The following is a 17480-nucleotide window of genomic DNA, read 5'->3' as shown; positions in this document are numbered from 1 at the left end:
TGAAAGACAAGACCAAGTTCCTTGTCCTCACATTCCATAACCAGCTGGTTTGGGATTCCCCCCACCAAAAGTCACCCCAGGCTCTCCTGCTGCCATGAGGAAAGTACAGGCTGCATCTCCATCTTCCAAACTGCTACCACTGAAGGGATTCACTGATTTATCATCTAATCATTGACATCCCTCCTTGCAAGTCTCTCTTTTCACCTTTATCCCTGTATCACTAAGATGCCAGCCACAGTCCTGAAATCAACTATGTAGAGGTTTCAGCCTCAATAGCCTAAAATACAGCAATGGATTTGATGGAATAAAGCTGCTCCCAGTGATCAGAGAATCCCAGAATTCCTTGGCTTGGAAAGGACCTCCAAGATGATCTCATTCCAACCCCACCATGGGCAGGGACACCATCCATTACACACCATCCCTTTTTAATTGTTCAGTCTCTTTTATAATGCAAATTATCAGCAGACATTTTCAAAACATTTCTTCTCTACTACAGCCACAAATTCATAGTTTATATTAAAGGACATAATTTCTACAAAAGCAGTAAAAATAAGTCCTATGTGGGAAACAAGTGTTCTTGCTGCACTGTTTTGTCAAGTTAATATACTGGCATTCTGGTTTGCATTCAATCTGGCTTTATTAATCATTTAAAAAAACCAAATTTTAGTTAAAAAACTCCAAACCCTATGGAAGTGTGTGCAAGGAAGAGACTTCCTAGCCTAAATTACCAAATAATCCAACTGAGTATATTTTTTCCTCCAAACTTCAGTCACATCTGTAGTCCAAGGACAACCTGTTCACCTCTAACACAAACCAATTGAAACAAACTTTGCTCAAAGACAGTGGTGAAACAGATTTGTTTCAAGAATGAAGGTTTCAGCTTTTTTGGTACCATCCAGATGCTGCTAAATTTGTCTGCTTCAGTGCATTGCTTCAGTAATTTGGGTAAACCAGTGAAGCCTTTGCAGGCATTTGCAATTGCAGCTGAGTTTGTTCTTCACTATTTGTTAGATAGGAAAAAACCCAGAAGAGATTCTCTGAGTACATAAATCACTTTTATAATTTACATTAACACTTAGCTAGGGGGATTTGAGCAGGAAAGATCTTCAATCCCTTAAACTCACCACAATATTTACATTCCTACCTTCCCCAATAATTAATGTTATGGAAATGATGGCTGATCTTTAAGGAAAACATCCCACTAGCAGGATGGGGTGTTAAGTCAGTCTAATAAACACTCTGGAGTGAGTACATGATCTCCTTGTCCTCATGCTTGTCCTTCCTGACTCCTCTAAAAGACAACAGGAGATGGAACTTTCAGAAAGTCATCAAGACTTCAACAAGACACGTGTGCCTCCCCCTGTACCTGAAAAGCAGAGCACATCTTGGCCTGACAAAGGAAAGTAAATTATATCCACATAATTATCCCTCCAGAACGCCTTGAAGAACATATGGTATGGAAATGAAACTGCCTGAAATGGATTAACTCGGCTGTGTGATGAGATCCACAGAAGGCAGCGTGAAAAAAACATTTCAAAATGTATTCCGTGTAGGATCCCACAACTAGGCACATTCATCATCAGGATAAGGTAATGACACCAGGAAGTGAGCTAAGTAAATCCAAGACTGAAGTTTCATTTTCTGAAGTGCATCTGTTTGGCTCATATTCCCCCGAACCTCATCGTTCTGCCATGCCGGCTCTCATCTCAGAAGCAAAAGATGCAAGAACATAAATCAAAACAGCTTCTCCAATGAGCAGCTGTGGCAAACATGCTTTTAATTTGATTTTATAAAAAATTTAACTGCATCCCAGCAGGTCCCTGCCACAGCACTCCATGACATCTCCTTTCAGGTTGTCCTTTACTGCCGGGTTTGGGGTTTTTTTGGGTGGTGTTGCTAGGGGAAGTTAAACCAGCTGGTTTTTCAGAAGAAAATGAGAAGCACTGGATTGGGCCAAAAAATTAACAGGGACAGCAAGTTCCTGAAGAGGAGGTCACATCCTCCAACACTCCTTCCCTGTGATCATCTGGTCACTGCTTTCTGTGTTTGGGAATGAGGAAACCCAAAACTGAGGTGGGCTTATGATGGAGACAACCGGCCAACTCAAAACATTTTTAGGGATGGCAAGTATTTTTTACACTTCATGTGCCAACAGAACGAGCAGCTGGCCAAAACTCTGGTTGAACATGTCCATGGTGGACCCTGACATTGGATCAGGCTGGTAGAAATCGGGTTAACATGTCCAAATGAGTCAAGTGGGTGCCCATCGCACCAACCACCAGAAATCCTGTCAGGCTGAGACACCTACAAAATCATGACATCAAGATTGGAAATTTCCAATGCCCAAGGAGGGCATTCATGCTCTCCATACCTAAGGACTGTGCTCTCCATACCTAAGGACTGTGCTCACTCATTCAGGTTTAAGGTGAAAAACACAGGCAGATGATTACTGGACCGAGGCCAACCAGATGTTAGGAAGTTTTAGTCCCATGAATTCTGCTGGCAAACATTCACAGGAGCATGAATGACAGGAAAAACCAAGCAAGACCCAGACACACAGAAGCTTTCAAAATTAACATATGGATACTTTATCAAGTGTTCAAATTGAACTTTGAATTGTCTCCACCAAAATTATACAAGTTGATGACTACACTGTATGTCCCACTTGACTACAAATGCTGATCTGGACTGATTTTGTCCAACTACAGCCTCCTCCATCCCCTTCCCCTCTCTCTCAACATCCCGTTGTGTCTCTGAGGTTCTCTTCACTCCACACCACAACCAGAGCAAATGGAAGCACTTTTATAAGCCAACACAGAGAATTATTCGATCAGATGAGCATTGAAGACACCAAACTGTCCACTAGGGCATTGAAAATACTAATTAGGAGAAATACAAAGCAGAGAAGGTCAGTTAATGAGTTAATGTAGAAACAGGATGAAGTGAGAATAGATACTTCATCTCCAGTAATATGATGAAGAACTTCAAATGTTTTTTTTTCAGATTCATCTTGAACATAGCCATGTCATGGGCTGGCTTTGCAAGAGATTAACAAAGGGGAGCTCTCCAAGGGGTGTCCTGGCTTTATTTTGCAAAGAATTCCCCCATAACACAATGCTTCGACAGGAATTTTGTAAAAGGACAGGAAGAAGCCTCCTCCATCTATTAACTCTACTGCCATCTCTATTCTAGTGCTCCCTGCCATCAGCTGCAAGACTACCTCTGGAAGCAATTTCCCCTCCACTTTTTTCACCCAAAAAGCAAAAAAAAAAAATCCACATCGCAATGACCAACACTCTGGAAAGTCACAAAGACACTTCAGAAGAATCCAACTTAAAATAATTTTTATTCTCTCTCTTTCCAACACCAGCCACTTTCTGACACCAACCCCGTATGTCACTGAAGCTCTAAGGCAGCTTAACTCACACGTTCCATTCCAAGGTAGAAAGTGCTGAACCTCCAGGATCCCCTCTAGGATTGCAGGACGGATGAGAGGTTTCATTTGCAAGGGCAACAATCTGCTCCTGACCCTTGCCATCCTCCTCCTCCTCTCCAGGTCGTGTAGGCGCCGAGGGAACAGGCTGCACTTATTTCAGCACAGGGCTGGAAGCCCTGGCCTGGTGTGGGATCTGCCCACAGACAGCAGATTCTTTACGCTTTTTCTGCATCGGCAGCGCCAGAAATACCGGCCACGCAGGAAAACAGGAAAATATTTTATTCCTGGGTTAGGGAAGAAGCCATCGAGCTAAATGAGGCTTTGTTTTGGGGCAGGAGTGCCCGGTCTCTGCAACAGGGACAATTCAGGAATGCTGATAAGTCTGTTTTCTGTGCATAAATAACCTACGTTTGAGCCCAACCGCTTTATCTCAGGGATGGATAAAGCCCTCGGTGGCAAGGCCCCAATATTTGTCTACTCGTTTATCAAGCAGGAGCCTTATTACAAAGGCTAATTCTAGTGGAGATTAGATTTCCCTTATGAAGGAAGAGACAAAAACATCAGATATTCTTCAAACACCAGTAAATAAGATTAATGAAGTGCTGCTGCCATGGGCTTTCACCTCGACAATGTCTCAAAAAAACCTCATCCTGGTAGCGCCAAACAAATCTTTCTGTGGTTTTCATCATATTTCAGTGCATAGACATCACCTCGCTTCAGTTGGCCAGCAGCAACTACAAATAGCCTGCAGGAAGCCACCGATTTCCTGAAAAGAGGGTTAACTGAGAATCATAGGAAACTGAGAAAATTAAAGCTGGGTCTAACGTCTTGAGTAGGCTGAGGAGGGAAAAAAATACAGCAGCAGCAGCACTGAGCATGTTCAAACACTTGAATCCATGCAAAATTAAATAAGACTCTTAAAAATCACAGACCTAACAAAGAATTATCTCCTTCAGCACATCGTACCCAGGGCAGTGGCTTTCTCTAGGCAGTTTTCACATACAAGCACCTACAGGCGACCATCTAAAATCTTAATTAGAAATAAAACCAACTCAGCATTGAGATGCAGCGAGTGCATCACAAGTTGCAATACTTTGCATTTAAGTGCTCTCAGCTAAAGGGCTAACTGAAAAACTGAGCAGCAAAACAGAACTCGGCAATCAGTGAAGCTTCACATACTCAACAGTTGTGCTGACTCATCAGACAAAGGCAAAAAATCAACTCAGGGCTCTGCAGGAAACAATCTGAAATAAAAATGTCAATTTGATGACTTTACCAAAAAAAAGTAGGAAGCTTGGTTTTAAAACACTCTAAACTGTGGCAAAATGTTGCACAACAAAAAGGAGGGAAAGCACAGACTGACACGCAGACGGCAGGTGAAAAAAAATTAGAAAAACTGCTGAAGTGTAAGTATTGTAGCAGCTCTCCAAAACCCCAGGGATTGCAGGAGATAGAGGCAGGACAAGGAGGTGATATGAAAACCATAACCCCATCCATGTGCTGCAGATGCTGCCACACACGGAATAATCACAAGGACAGGAATGTGTACATGAAACGGAAGCAAAAGAGGAATCAGAACAATCTGGTATTTAGAATGTCACTGTATAAATTAAAAACTGAGGGGAGGTAAATCCGTCCTAAAAAAAAGAGTTAAAGCTCCCTTTCCAGGCACTTATCCCAGCCAGAACAGCAGCTTCCTTCTGATCTGAGAAGGACAATTTTGACCTGCCAGGACACTGCAGCAAAAGTCATAGTTTTATAGGATTTTGTTGCTCTTCTCTTGCACCCCAAGAGATCCTCACTGCATTAACTCTGCGTTTTTAATCTGTACTCTGAGGTTCTTCCTCATGTACAATTCTAGATCGCTATCAAGAGGTTGACTCCTCTGCCAGCTCAGGATGCTGATCTCCAGTTCCAACCTATTCAGGAATGAAAAAAAAACCCCACCACTTTTCATGATATTCCAAGAGTTTTCTGCCATTCATTTGAAAGAAACATCTTCTAAAAATATATATGTCCCTTTCATAGTCTCTGCAGCTTTTCTCTTCCCTACATGACACCTACAAATGAGGAATATCCCACAGCCAAGGCTGTGGGTGTCCCAAAACTTACATCTCCTTGGTAGACCCTACAGATCCATCTCAAACAGTTAAAGTGTTCACAACTTCACAAGAGACCTGGGACTGTAATGTGGGCACACAGATGATATAATAAAAAGGTAGAAAAAGCCTAAAAATTACATTTAACACTGTAAATTATTTATAAAATAATATTAGAAATCCTACACAACATTTGGAAATGTTCAAGCCCTTCAATTGGAAAAAAATCCCTAAAAATAAGAGTAGAACTCATGAGGGTGTTCTCACATCAAACCACCAGTAACATCCTGCAGGCTCTCCTAGGTCCTGGTGGCACAATCCTAAACTTGGTAGAGCTGTTCTTGCTCCAAATGAAAAAAGTCTTTCAAAGATTTAGAGCTAAGTTGGTTGAACCAAAAACAAGGAAGAAGCATACATATAGTCAGTTTTACCAGGAGAATGAAGGAGAGGAGGGCAGGAGTCTCTGCTGCACCACAGCCCTGAGCAAAGAGTACCTCTACCTATGCCCTCAGGAAAAATAAAAATAAAAATTTCCTTCCTTGCTGAAGAACTTCCTAACTGCCACACTAAACCCCTGCGTATCAGCTCTACCCGAGAAACCAGAAGTGAACAAACTGTTCTGGTTGTCATTGACCTCAAAGGGCCTTTCCCAGCCCATCCCCGGTTGGGCAGGACCCTCTGGACAGGCACGTGCCTTGCCCAAAGCAGCAACAAGAAACCCTTCTTACCCTCAGCATGAATTCAGCACATTTATCATCAATTCCCTTGAGATTTGGGAGCATCTCATCACCTTTTGTACATTGAGAGATCGCAGGACCAGAAAAACAGCCCCTGCTCCAGAAAGATCCTGGTCCAGCTCCAGTCTGGAAGCGCGGGCTGCTCCTTTGATGCCCTGCCAGTGGTGGCCTCCAGTGAGGAAGCCCAGGATGAGTCAGCCACCGGCAGAAGGAACTTGCCAATCTGGATTGAAACATTCAGATGAAGCTATGGGCTTTTTTCTCCCTGCTCTGCCATCTCCCTTTGTGCACAGCAATTCCCGGTAATTGCACGCTGCCAGGCAGGCAATCCGGCAAAGGGGAAGCAAATATACCCAGCAGACATGGGCAGGGTCTGCCAACCGTGGCTTTGCCCTAAAAACTGAGGCAAGAGGCTGGTAAGAGACTGAGAGGATCACTTGGGAAGAGCATCATAAAAGCTTTTCTGGTTTTTCACTGACTTGCACGAATTCCAGTTGGCATTGGGGTTTATTGCTTTCCACACCTGCAGAGCTCTAAGCCCAGAACTTGTACCACGTCTGCACAATATCTTCAAATACTGTGTCCTCTAATCTGAGTTAACTTGTACATAAATCCACGGAAAAAACCTTTTATACCCATAAGACAGCTCCAAGAAAAAGTTGAGCCCTAGTGGCCCCTCCAACAAGGGATAAAACAGGTACAAAATTGATCCATGTTACATGTACAAAGATGCAGGTAATCTTTTTATGAAAATATAACATTCTGAGCATTAAAGACTTCAAATTAATTCCTTTTTCCCACAAAATCTATTTTAATCAACAATGGGGCAAGCTATTTCTTTGCTTCATTCACTATCACAACCTACTGCAAGCCGAAAGTATATTAAAGAATAAAAGCAGTAGCAACATCTCTGTCTTTTCAGCTCAATTTGGCAATTCTGGCAATAAAACTCTTAATTCAACATGTTCTTTACTTAAAATTGAAACTGCAGGACATCTGCTGTAGCTGCTGAGCTTGCTGTGTGCCAGAGAATTTCAAGTCTTACTGTGTGCCTCTTTAACGTTGGGGTTTGGTTTTTTTTATCTCTCCAGCCCAACCTCTAATTTAAAGGAAACTGTGCTGGATGCTCTAATTGACCCCGTTCTCTTCCTTCCCCAGTTTGTCTCTATAATTAGCCCTTCCCAGCGAAGGGAATCAGCAACAAGACCTTTCTGAGCCCCACCCTGCAGACCACAGCGACTGCCTCGTATTGTTTTTGCCTGAAAATCAACAGCTTCAGGACAACAAAAGGCTTAAAAATTGAAAAGAAAAAAAAAGCAATATCAAATGTGTATTAACAATTTTTCAGCACATTATGGTAAGCAAAGCAGCTAACCCAAAATTTCACCTGCAACACTAATCCCTCAGCAGTACTTTGTAACGTGAGCAAAATACTTGTTTTCTTCAAAATAACACACAGTTGCACAGCTGCCCACCCCAAATTCACACACCCAAGACTTCCCCTGTGGATCCCAGCATGTGCACCAAACACAGAGGATTCCAATCTCCACTACTGCACCAGAAGGCCCCACACCTTTTTTCTTGAGGAATTAAAAGGCATGTTGGGAATGAGGAAAGAAAATGCATTAAAAAAATACTCTTATCAGCAAGCAAATGCCACCACAGAGATCTTACTTCCCTACTTGCCTCTACAATAGGTGATTCCTACCAGGTGACCGGAGCTGGGAGTATTTTTAGGTATTAAGGGGAAAAAAAGAAAGCAAACAAAAAAACCCACCACACCAGCAGCAACAACAAAAAAAAACCCTAAAGCCAAAACAACACCCCAAAACCCAGTTCAGGACCAGATTTCAGAGCTGCTGAGCACCAGAAAGTGCAGGAAGAAGCAGAAGACACCAGCAACACCAGTGGAAACACACTGGGATGGTCTCATGTTTAATATGGCTAACCCAGGTCTTCAGTGCCACCACAGCACCTTCTGTCTCAGTCTTCCCTAAAGGATCATAGTCCAGCTAGCACAATCCAAAACTAAACCAGAGGAATTTTCTGGTTAGTTTTGAGCTTTGTTTTCCTCCATGTTGCTCCCCCCATCCCCAAGGTGCCAAGGTTGCAATGGGCTGCTCCTGAAGAAGATGCACACCAGGACAAGCATCTCAAGGTCTCCTGGCGTGCACCAGGTCCCTAAGTCACTATTTTCTGCTCAATTCTCCCACTTGATTTTGCAGCTTTACAATAATTTTGCACTCACATTACATGGGGCTGCATTACATTAGAAACGAAACAGGTTGAATTTTTTTATGATTTTGGTGATTAATTCCCCAGACTGACATTCTCTTCAAATCCATCAACGTCTTTAGCTAAGAATTATCCCAGCAGTCCAGAGTTCCAGCCTCTCAAAGCACACCAACACACATACCTGTGTAACAATCTGGAATTTCAACATTTAGAAAATTAAACTGCAGCTGGCAGGAGTCTCGCTAATAACGGCAGCACCTGAACCTGTAATGATCCTTCACCTAAGGAAAATTGTTCAAGTTTTTTGAATACCTGCCCCCTCGCAGCCCCTGAAGAGCATACCTGAAAAGAAAGTATGTAGATTAATGCTCCCAAAACAGAAAAGAAAGTTGATCCAGTCCTACAAGAGAAAAAAAAAAAAAAACTCAACAACTTTCTCGGTGCAGAGGAAAGTCTGTGCTCAGGGAAAAAAAACCTTCAAAATACACAGAAAAACTGCACCCACACCATTGTGTATCCATGTCTCCAGGTTTTAATTTCCAATTATTTTTCTGAGAAATTCTCTCAGGGATTCCACTTTTATTAAAAATAGACCCAACACAAGACAGGAGATCACAATGTCCCCACCACACAGTCTGAACCATGAATATCAGACTGAGCTACTTTCAGACTGAGTTTTCAAATGAGTTTTTTCTGCAACTGAAAAAGTTTCATGCAGGGCCACTCCTTAGACTGCAACAACTGCATTAAACATCTCATTTAGTTTTTGCTCCTCAGGTTTCACATCTTCCCCGACAAAACAAAAATGAAAGCAGCTTTCAAACAGCTGAGCTGAAAAGAAAAAAAAACAGGAGGAAACCCCTAATGTTGCTAAATCCAAGCCAGCAAACCCTGGGTGAGATTCACACCTTCCCTCTGTGGGAACAGGAAAATACTCAAGAAGGAATTTTTTTCCCCCTTGTTTCAGCAAAGACTTTTAGGTAGGAGAATGAATCCTCAATCCCTCAGAAATGGACCTTTATGCTAATTTTTTCTCCTTACCCCATTTGCTGGAAGTGCTCTTAGGTTTTTTAATATATTTTTCTCCTCATATTTATCGTACTGTTCACCCCAGGTGAACTGCAATGGGGTATTTCAATCACAAAAATGAAGAAACACAGAATAGCACAGCTGAACTCAGCAACAAAACACTGGAAGGCAGCAGCTCCCACTTGGAATTACAAAGAGATTGGAGCCTGCAACAATGCACGAGTCCATGTCTTTTCCACAAAACTGGTGGGACAAGGAACAGACAACAGCTGCCAAGTCATCTTTCTTGGAAAGTTATTTCTTCAAGATAAAAGAAGAAGAAGAAATACTGCTGCTAATGTTTATCAATGCTAATAAACTCCTTAATCAAATCCCTGTGGATTGCAGTGAGATCAGATGCATTTGGATCGGGGAACTACATTTTGGAACAAGTGCTCTGACAAGCCATGGTGCACTTGGCAACCCCTGGAGTCAAGCGAGGTTAAGCAGCGAGCAGCAAAAGGATTTGTGGATTCAGACAGACTCCTCCATTGCTTTTGGTAAAGTTCATTCTCTTCATAGCAGAGGAAAACTCTTAAGATTCCTGATTATCTGCTGCAGGCACCTCAAACCTGACCTCTGCTCTGCATTGTCCTCCTATCTCCTTGCCTACCTGCCAGGCAGGGTGAAGTGCCTCCGGATAAGATTATCCACGGCGATGGCCGCCCAGCTCTCCTGCGGGGAAGGCGCCTGCCCGTGCGGGGTGTTTGTGCCACGGGCTGCCCGGGAAGGAGGGAGGGAACGCGGAGTGCCCTCCTTGCTCAGCCAGACGTTTCACCGCACTCCAAAAACGTGGGGCCCGAATCCCAAGGGAGGCGCCTGGGCCCGCCGCATCCCTTGGCAGCAGGGTTGGATCTTTATTTTTGGATGAAAAGAAGCAAAAGAAACAGTGGCTCTGCTTTTAAACATCTCTCCAATTGTCTTTGTTGAGCTGGAGTGGTTCAGCCATCCTTGCCACCACCAGCAGCGACAAATTCCACATAATGATGCCTCATTTATGAAGCAATTGGTGAATTAAGGAGCAGAGACTGGCTCTTCTGCACCCAAAGAAACCTCCAGAAAGGTTATTTACCCACAGAACTTCCCTCTTCCAAAACACTCATTTATTTCAAAAAATCATTACAAATTGCTCAGCATTGTTTTAATTAAGCACAACATTTCTAACGATCCACTGCAGTCCAGCTTTTTTTTTTTTTTTTTTTTGCCTAATGGGACCACATTCCTTAACAATTAAATCATTTACTAATTCCTCCCCAGGGAGGCTGTCCTGTGCACCCAACAAGCACAAACCAACCTAACACTTTATAGACAAGTGCCATAAAAGTTTAAATGGCAACATGGAACATTTTATGGATTTTGGCCTATGTATTTACGTGAAGTATGAAAAGACAGTACAGTTACGGAAGTCTACTAAAGTAAATATTTTCAGTTAACTTGTTTTAAGTTCATCCCTCAAAACCAACCGTGTAGATGCTGAATACAATAAAAGAATTCTTGGCGGTCTATCAAAAACGTTCATAGTCTGAGCTGGTTTTAAAGCTCAGGTTTTCCAAAGATGGATCCATCTGGATTAAACACTCCTCTTCCATCAATGCTCAGCCATGATACAGCATATCCAGGATCCTCTACCTTTTTAAAGGTCATGCTTTGGAAGAAAGAGAAGACAGTTCAAAGAATTTTGATTAAAAAACAGCACAGAAGCTGTCAGATTATCTGTGCATGATGGATAAAAGCCAAGACCTGATACAGGCATCCAAAGAGTTACTCTAGGATTCAAGGTCATCTGGGTGATGCCAGAAGTGATTCAAGGTGAAGAGACCAGCAAATAAGACCCAAAAATTATATTGAAACCCACATATTTTGGCTATTTGTTTTAAACTATATTTTCCCTTTGCTACTTCACGCAGCATCCAAGGAAGACAGTCACCTGCTCTGCTCCCCACTGCTCCAAAGAGGGATTTGCAGTAATTCCTGTGAGTCACAGGGATGGAAACCAAGATGATTTTTCCAAGAGAAGTTGAGCAGACAGTAGCAACCACCAAAACTACCAGGATTGAAAGGGTCCAGTCCAGCCCTCCCCTCAAAGGGGACCACCTATACGTAGAGCCAGCCTATCCCTAGGGGCTGTAACACCAACAGGGATTTCATAAACTTCCTCCATGACCTGGCAGAGATCTTTAAAAGCACACCACAACACAACAGAGGGATGACAGGAGACCACAGCAGAGCTATGCCTGCATCTTGCTTTAAGACAGGCATGTAGCTGCAAAAAAAGCAACATATCTCTGTAGGTGAGTGAAATGAGCTTGGATGAGACACAGCTGCCTGAGCTCCCCACATATGATCTCACATCAACAGACAAAAGATCCAACTAAGGAATATCAATACTCCTTGGGAGGATATAGAGGCTGATCTCAAAGGGCCCAAGCAAACTTCAAGCTTGTATCTGTGTGCGTAATGCAGAGACAGCACAGGTATCCATACCCAAACCTGGACACAGTGTGTATCTGCCCAGGATAATTGGCTGCCTCATCAGCTCCTGCAGCCCCTATCTCCTTTGTTTTCCATGATGGCATCAACATGACCCAGCCTCACCGCCATCCTACCCCGAGCACCCTCAGTGCTCCACAGCCTTTCCACTCCTGAGTCCATCTCCCTTGGCAAAACATTTGCCTGGCTGAAGACCATGCTCTGTCTCTTCATGAGGCTCTTAGCAAAACTCTAAAAAGGGCTGACAAAAAACAACAACAGAGCCCAAAACTATGAGCCATGGCTTTGTCCAGCCATGGTTTGGCACGGTGTGAACAGTCGAAGGCATATGAGAACCCTGCAAGAAAAGACATCTCATCCCTCTCCAAAGGGATGCTCATCCATGCCTAATGAGAAACTGCAATGCAAGACTTGAACAGCAGAAAGTAATCAGAAGAATAACAGTAATCCTTAAAGCACAGGTATTTATGTATTTCATTTTGCCTAGAAAATCTCTGAGGAGTTTCCACCAAAACACTATGGAGCCACTTGCCAGTTTCCTGCTGATTATCAGGAAATGGACTTGGACTATCCGTTCTTGTCCCACAGTTAACTTCAGCCAGGCCAGATCCTCTTCCAACAGGAGCCTGTGACTATACCAGCTTAATAAGCTCATGGAAAGGCAGAGGGAAGCAGCAGTTTAATAGGCTGCAAGTGGAATACAATGCTCTGCAAGCAGTGGGTCATGGATGATCTCATTCTACTTGGACACTTCCCACCTAACAGAGCTCAAACCACTTCATTTCCCTTCTCCTCCTGCAGCCCACAAACCACAGGTGGAACACAACTCACATGAGACACCTAAAGCCATGAAAAACCTAACCTCACTTTGAAGACAATCCTGCTGGGAGCAGGATTTTAGACCAAGCGACCTCTTGAGTTCCCTTCTGACCCAGGTGAGCCTACATTCCTCCATTAGAGGTAGCATTAAGATCGTGGGGGTTTTGTTAGGAATAAAAAGCCATTGCAGCAAAGACATGGAACTCTCACCTCACCTGTAAGATTTTTCCACAGGTACCTGTGAAAAAGGGAACCATAAATTCCTCCCCACAGACAGAAAAACGCTACCACAAGGTCTAACAAAACCGCAACTGTTGATAATGTTTTAAAAACAGACACAAAAATCAGTTCAACTCTAAAAACCCATGTTCAATAGCCTTCCTTCCTGAATTTTCATATTTTCTGAGGTCAAGTTGTTTGAGTTCCACTTTTAAAAGTTTAATTCCAAGACACAGAGGTTAAGACATCGACACAATCACAGGAGTGAGACGTACATGTCAACATGGGGTTTCAACCTGTCAAACGCAGCACAAGATTTAATACTAAAGAGTCACACAAAAAAAAAGCAAAGACTATTCTATTTCCCTTTTTTCCTGTTTTTATCCATTATCTGGCAAGAGTTTCACATGTTTGGTTTCTATAGTCTCAGCTCTGAACACCTGTGCCTTCATGTGTATACACAAAACCTATGGAAAAATTTGGCCTGTGTAAAAGAAAAATAAAATTCCACAAAAACAACCTCAATTCCAATGATCCACAGATATCCCATCAGCAGCATTTTATCCTTAAAATTTCATAAGAAATCCAAGCTTTGTGATAATGCCAGCCATCTAACCTGAATAGACAGCAGAGTATTTTTGCAGCGTGAAGCCCAAAGAATTACCAAGCTTTTCCCCAGAGCAGAGGAGCACCCAGACACATCCCAAATCTCTGATGCTACTGCTTTTGTCCAAAGGAATGCTAGAGAAAGTCTCCAATTTGCAAACTTGAACCGTGATCTTTTAAATATTTATGCTCATGTTTACTTTGTTGAGAGGGGAGAAATCCCGTTCACTCGAGAGGAAGTGGAGCAAACATCGGCACGCAGGACAAAGCCTGAGAAATTCAGATGCTCTTTTAAACCTCAACACAAAAAAAACACCATGTTGCAAAGCTGAAACCTGCACCCAGCCCATCTCAGGGAGCCAGAGTCCAGGCCCAAGCTGGGAGCTTTATCAATGACACAACAAACATGCCTTCAACCCCGGTGTTTCGCGTGCAAGCGGGAACACAAATTCCCTTTTATTTACAAACTGAGGGGACGCAGGAATTTCTGAAATCAAGTTTGACCGGCTAAGATGCTTCCAGTGGTTCAACGACCTTGTTTGCTCTCTCATAAATGTATTTTTAAAGGAATTGAGTTCAAAAGTTGCACGGTTTAGAGCAAGAACTAGGATTGGGCAGAAAATGGCCACACTACACTCACCAAAACCATCCACCCCAAATGACTGCAGAAACTCTCTGGTCACACTTGAATGACAGAATACCAGACTGGCTTGGGCTGGAAGGGACCTTAAAAACTCGTCTTGTTCCACCCTCTGCCACGGGCAGGGCCACCTGCCACTATCCCAGGTTGCTCCAAGCCCTGTCCAACCTGGCCTGGAACACTTCCAGGGACGGGGCAGCCACAGCTTCTCTGGGCAGCCTGTGCCAGGGCCTCACCCCCCTCTAAGGCAACCACTTCTTCCCAATATCCCACCTAACCCCGCTCTCTGGCAGTGGGAAGCCATTCCCCCGGTCCTGGAACTACAGTTCCTCGTGAGGAGTCCCTCTCCAGCTTCCTTGTACACCCCTTTCAGACACTGGAAGTTTGCTCCTGGTTTCCCCAGACTTGAGGCATTTCAGCTTCAGGACTACAGGACACTTGTGGTCTCAAGGCTGTGATGGTGAGCCCTGGTCTTCCAACTGAGCCAGTTTGGTTGTGCCAAGCTGCAAAACCAGTGGAGAGACCAGCACGGTGCCTGTGCTCCCAGTACTCCCCCTGTTGACTTGCAGGCATGGGAAGGAGCAATCTGTCCTTCCGTCCAGAGCAGAGTACTGCTCTCCCAGAAACCAAGCAGGGGATGAGGATTTCAAGTCCAGCCATACTTTGACACGAGCTAAATAAAGGCTGCAGAGGTAACTTGAGTTTCACATTTCCCAAGTGGCCAAACTCAGGTGCTTGACATTCTCAGGGGTTTTCCTACAAACCTGATCAATGGTCACAAAACACACCATAAACATCCCACATACAAATAATTTAGGCATAAAGCATTCCGATTTTCCCAGTAAAGGATTCCAAACATTTGATTGTCTGAGTGGTTTGCTACCAGTGCTTGTGGAAGATGCTAGCAGTAGTCATGTCAGGCATTTGATACCTTGCATCTGAAAATGCAGCTTCCCCACCCAAAATAAGGAGGAAAAAAAAGCTTAAAATGTAAAGTTTATAAATCATAACAGGAGCAAAAATAACTTCACAAAACAGATCTACATTTTAAATACATGATGAATTCCAATAGAGCTTTTTCCAAGTGCTGCTGATGGACACAAGGCCTTTCAACAGAGAGGAAAAATCTCTAAACCACCCCGATTTATGCATTGATTACAATCAATACATAAATAAATAAAAAATTAAATAAAAAATATGAAGCTGCATCATCATTGATAGCCCAGGAAACAAAAGCTTGTTAGTTGTGTGCTGGGGCTGCTCAATTACCTTCCCTGCCATCAGCAGCCTGACTGACAGCTTCCAAAACGGTCTTGGGGATCAAAAATTACAGCCAGAAGGGAAAGCAAAGGCTGGGAGAACCTTAACGAGGGCAAAACGCATAGAAAACCCTCTCATTTTAATTAAATAAAACGTAAAAATGAGAAAAGCTATTGAAATGGGTGAGTTTACTCAAGGACGTAGGGGGAATCGTGAGACTGTATGGCGAGGGGCTGAAAAGATGATGCTCTTCAGGGATAACACAGCTCTGACCTAGCCAGAGTTTATGAATAAGGACAGATTTGTAAGGTCGTGCTTAAGGATTCACAGCCCATCACCGCAGCATCCATGCACCTCTCCATGGGAACACAACGCTCCCCTGTCATTTCCTAGCAGTCCCATGGGAAAAGAGTCAGGAAAGCACTTGAGCCGGCCAGAAACCCAATTCTCCACCTAGCAATCTATTTACAGAGCGATTTATTACAGCGCTTGGTTATCGACTGAGCGAGACACCGCGCCGCTTTTCCTCCCGTAGCAGCAAATCTCCTTCCTCTGCCGCTACGTGATTATTTTTTTGATCCGCCGATGGGCAGGGACCGCGCTGCAGCGCGGGATGGGAAAGCCATGATTTCTGCTGAGCTCACGCTCCCCACTTTGTCAACCGCGCCTTGGTCTGGGGATAGGAAAACCTAAATGGAGGAGGAGGAAGCCGATCGAGAAGCAGAAGGGCGGCCAAAAGCCCGGCTCCGAAGTCACGGCAGGTCCTAGCGCAGGTCACGTCGGAGGGGGTTTATTTTTTCGGGATCAAGCAAAGGCCGTTTTGGCTACGTTTAGGAAAATTCCAGAAAGAAATATCGACTCTTTTAACCTGCGGAGGAGCAGTGCTTCCACAGGGGTCCGGCGTGCCAGGGTGGGAACTGCCGTGAAGTCCAACACTGTGCTAGGCAAACCCAGGTACACCTCATTCCGACGGGAGGGAATGGCTGATGGGTACTCGGGAATGGCTCCGCGCGGCGCACCGGGCTGCCGGAGCCGCGGGGCGACCGCGACCTGCTGCCGTCGCGATGTCCGCAGCCGCGGCCTCAGGGCTATGCCACACTCAGGGCTACAGCCCACGGCCCCGCTGGTGACACCGGGGACGCCTCTGAGGTAAATCTCCTCCCCCCAGGCTGGTTTTTCTATGTTTGAGTGTCCGACCCACCCGCGATGGGGGTGAGCGGCACCGGGCGGCGAAACCCCGTGCGTGAGGCGGAGGGGAGCGGGGGGAACGCGGGGCTGCCCCGCACCGCGCACGCACCGGGGGCGGCTCAGGCGGGGAGGATCCCACACCACCGGGAGGACTCCGCGACACCGGGCAGACCCCACGACGCCGGGGAGACTCGCCCTCCTCCGCCGAACAAAGGCCCCCGCCGGCCCCGCGATGCTCCGGCGGGGTTCGCCTCACGACCCCCGCCCCGGCGCTCCCACCTCACGCGCGCACCGGAGGCCCCCGCCCCGCTCCGCTCCCCGCTGCCGCCGCTTACCTGGGTGTCGGGGCGCGGCGCATCCCTCGCCCGCAGCCGCAGCCTCCGCCGCCGCTGAGGGGAGTCCCGAGGGTCGTTGGCTGAAGGAGGTCGGTTCTGAACAGATGTCCCGGGGGTCTGCGCTGAGGAGGGTCGGCGCTGAGGAGTGTCCCAAGGGTGTGTGCTGAGGAGGGTCCCGGGGGTCGGTGCTGAGGTGCTGTGTTAAGGGAGGTCCGGGGGTCCCGAGGGTGGGTGTTGAGAGGGGTCCCGGCAAGGAGGGGGTGCGGACGGGCGCTCCCGCCGCCTCCGCCGCCGCCCGGGCGCTGCCCGACTGCCCGCGCGCGCGCGCCGCTCTCACGCGCCCGCCCG

At 45.4% G+C, this 17480-nt stretch overlaps 1 protein-coding gene across 5 annotated transcripts in view; it reads right to left on the bottom strand.

Moving 5' to 3' along the window:
- The window catches only part of MYO9A (myosin IXA), a 173147-nt gene extending 155691 nt beyond the window's left edge, over window positions 1-17456 (bottom strand). For all 5 annotated transcript variants that reach the window (XM_041418455.1, XM_041418456.1, XM_041418457.1 and 2 more), the window contains exon 1: window positions 17133-17456. The gene's annotated coding sequence lies outside the window, so the exon portion shown is untranslated. The remainder of the gene's footprint in view (window positions 1-17132) is intronic.
- Window positions 17457-17480: the final 24 nt, after the last annotated feature.

The sequence above is a fragment of the Onychostruthus taczanowskii genome, unplaced genomic scaffold (genome assembly GCF_017590055.1).
Source record: "Onychostruthus taczanowskii isolate IOZ18803 unplaced genomic scaffold, ASM1759005v1 scaffold6, whole genome shotgun sequence".
NCBI classification, from domain to species: Eukaryota; Metazoa; Chordata; class Aves; order Passeriformes; family Passeridae; genus Onychostruthus; species Onychostruthus taczanowskii.
Note: the sequence above shows the minus strand (reverse complement) of the source record. Positions and strands in the feature narration are given on the sequence as shown.